Source organism: Schistocerca nitens, chromosome 5 (genome assembly GCF_023898315.1).
Source record: "Schistocerca nitens isolate TAMUIC-IGC-003100 chromosome 5, iqSchNite1.1, whole genome shotgun sequence".
NCBI lineage: Eukaryota > Metazoa > Arthropoda > Insecta > Orthoptera > Acrididae > Schistocerca > Schistocerca nitens.
In genome coordinates this window covers 504498944-504502414 of record NC_064618.1, presented here as the reverse complement: position 1 = coordinate 504502414, position 3471 = coordinate 504498944, and the positions used below count along the sequence as shown (strand labels likewise).

The 3471-nt window shown below is 42.8% G+C and overlaps 1 pseudogene; it reads left to right on the top strand.

Annotated features, from left to right (window-relative positions):
* Positions 1-221: 221 nt before the first annotated feature.
* On the top strand, positions 222-339 carry LOC126261499 (5S ribosomal RNA; annotated as a pseudogene).
* The last annotated feature ends 3132 nt before the right edge of the window (positions 340-3471 follow it).

The window sequence follows — 3471 nt, the reverse complement described above, 5'->3', positions numbered from 1 at the left end:
TAAAAAGGTACGTCTTTTAATAGCTATAAAAATAACAATACTTATGCATCTTTGTTTTTACAATTTGTTTCAGAAATGTAATACAGTCCATATTAGTTAACCTAGTTGAGGGAACATTAATAAAGATAAATAAATAAATGCACTATAGCAATCTCAGAATTATATTCTTTGATTGTTAGCGAAGTCTGTTGATGACTTGTGTCAATCGAATATTGTGAGATGCCAATGGCCTCGCCGCAGTGGTAACACCGGTTCCCGTCAGATCACCGAAGTTAAGCGCTGTCGGGCTGGGCTAGCATTAGGATGAGTGACCATCCGGTGTGCCGGGCGCTGTAGACAAGCGGGGTGCACTCAGCCCTTGTGAGGCAAACTGAGGAACTACTTGACTGAGAAGCAGCGGCTCCGGGCTCGTAAACTGACATACGGCCTGGAGAGCGGTATGCTGACTACGTGCCCATACATTTCCACATCCAGTGACGCGTTTGGTCTGAGGATGACACGACGGCCGGTCGGTACCGTTGGGCCTTCATGGCCTGTTCGGGCGCAGTTTAGTTTTTTTTAATATTGTGTGATACACTGCGACAGCACACCCTACGTCCAGAAAGCGAAGACTATCTTACTTGAATTTGCTGCTGTAATTTTGAGAGCTAATACTGCTCTCTGTGGAAACTTCTTGGAAAGAGCAATTGAAAACATTGAAAATGAATGTTCTACTATAATCAGGCTCGTAAAATTACACTGGAGGACAGCACAGAGTAGACCAAAACATGCTCCACCGAGTATTGCGTCCGACTAAGCCAATATGATTACAGATCTGTTACCTGAAAGAATTTTGTCTTTCAGTAGTAAAACGATTCGAATGTAGCTAAACCACTATATCTAATTGCGTTAGACACCACAATGCGTAGAATGCGTGCAGGCTGTGAAATCTGGAAGGTTCGCTGCGGAAAAGATAAGCTGGAGAAATATTTTTTTTATTTTCTTTAAGATGGTCAACTGTATTCTCAGGACTCATTGGAACTGATTAATTACTTCAGTAGAAGTAGAATTCTCAAAACAGAATTTCATTCGCTGATGATAATGATGATGGTTGCATAGGCATTTCGTCGATAATTATATATCAGTTATTACTGTTTTTCCCCTCATTAGCTCACTACACTAAGCTTTAAGACGGAAAAAAACGATATTAATTGATTCACAACAGCTGTTGTAGGAGATGGCCGTGCATGGAAACAGATAATCATATGTTTAGGAACCAAATTGGAAGAAGGTAAGAAGTTTCAGATAAGATACGCATAATCTACATATTCATTGGTGTGACAAGTTTTTATAAAGGTTCAGTTTAAAAAAAAAAAAAGGACCCTTGTTACATGTTTGTGTGGCTGAATGATTTTTGCTTCAACATATGAAAAACACAGGCAAACGTAAAGGAAGTATAAATAACGTGAGACCAAATCTGCTGGGAATATTGTGCTAAATACCTGTATAACTTTTAGTAAAGAATCGAAACTAAGTTAGAGTTCAATTGCCAGCGAATGTCGCAGTCATTAGAGTTAAAGCAGTCCAGGAACTGGCTGCAGCCTTTCAACAAAATCATCCTGGGATTTTCCTGAGCTGATTTAGCGAAGCGGGAGATATTCTTAATCAGAATGGTCGCACGAACATTTGATCTCATCTGCCCTGTATACGAATTCAGTGCCCAGAGCGCTGCGTCCTCTTTACCGTTACTGCCACTACCCTACAATGTATACCCCGAGATATAACCTTCCTTCCGGCCGTATCAGCAGCCTCTCTTCTCACCCCATCCTTCCGCGTTCTCCCTCCTCCAATCTCCCCCTCAACAACTGCTAAATGCTTCCTGCAGTGCCACTGGGTCCTACTGTAGTGCTCATCATTTCCTCTCCTTCGTAGTACGAGAAAATTGTCATGTTCATGATGATCACTTTTAGATCACAGCAGTATCAGCATCATCAGCTTTTGGGGGGGGGGGGGGGGGGAGGGGGAGGAAGGAGACCAGACAGCGAGGTCATCGGTCTCACCGGATTACGGAAGGACAGGGAAGGAAGTCGACTGTGCCCTTTCAAAGGAACTATGCCGGCATTAGACTGAAGCGATTGAGGAAAGTCACGGAAAACCTTAATCAGGATGGCCGAACGCGGAATTGAACCGTCGTCCTCCCGAATGCGAATGGTTCAAATGGCTCTGAGCACTATGAGACGCAACTGCTGTGGTCATAAGTCCCCTAGAACTTAGAACTACTTAAACCTAACTAACCTAAGGACAGCACACAACACCCAGCCATCACGAGGCAGAGAAAATCCCTGACCCCGCCGGGAATCAAACCCGGGAACCCGGGCGTGGGAAGCGAGAACGCTACCGCACGACCGCGAGATGCGGGCTCCCGAATGCGAGTCCAGTGTGATAGCCACTGCGCCACCTCGCTCGGTCATCATCTTTAACTACGCACTTACTAGTGTGTAAAACAAACTGCAGAAAATTAAAAATCATAAAATTTTTCACCAATTTATTTTTTAAAAACATAATTCATTTCGTCTGTTTTATATAACTAAAATTTTCGTTAAACTTTAAAAACCTTGGTCTGAAAAGCGGCTTTATTCACTTTCAACACTGACCCCCTCCCCCCCCCCCCTCCTCATGAAGAAAAATCAATAAACAAAACTATCTACTGTTATATCAATAGAACTCTGCGATAAGATAATTTCTGTATGTTCCTACTCAGAATGATAAGAGCCGAAAATGACACTGCAGGAAAGATAACCTAGCTTAGCATGCCGTCACCGTATTAAATTTTTGAGTCTGTTCGCGTCAGTTGGTCATAATAAAACACAAACACTCACAAAAGGAATAACTTTTCACTCTTGCACTCTGCAGATGCAAGCGGATAGCACAAAATTTTTTTACTCGACTATTATAAAGTGCTTGCCTGCGCATTCACCATAATTTGACGCTCTCATGAAAATTAAAGGAATCGCATCGGTAACTGCGTGCAGACTGTCCTCAATAACACAAGAAATACGTATTCTTTTACTATGTGCTGTGAAACGTAACGTCAGGTGGAGGCACAATTACTTCTTTGAAAGTTAGGCGATGCTAAACCGAATATTTTCCGAAAGAAATGAATGTGGTGATTTCATCTCAATGGAAACAAAATATGGACTACGTTTCTTGCACAGAACCGACCGCACAGTGCGAGCAGGCTGAACGTGAAAGTGGCATAGCATCGCGCGCGGACTTCACTTCCGTTGGGCCGTAGCTGTCTGTATATGGCACACAAGCCTCCAGTGAATAGTGCACTTACTTCTTCGGTAACTGAAAGCACATACCAGCTACACCTGTAGCCCAACTTCATTGCTGCTTGTGCTAAAGCAAAACCTCGAGGGCATGAGCTAAATTAACCATCATAATAAACAAAAACCATTCGTGTTCATCTACATCTACATCACACTCCAC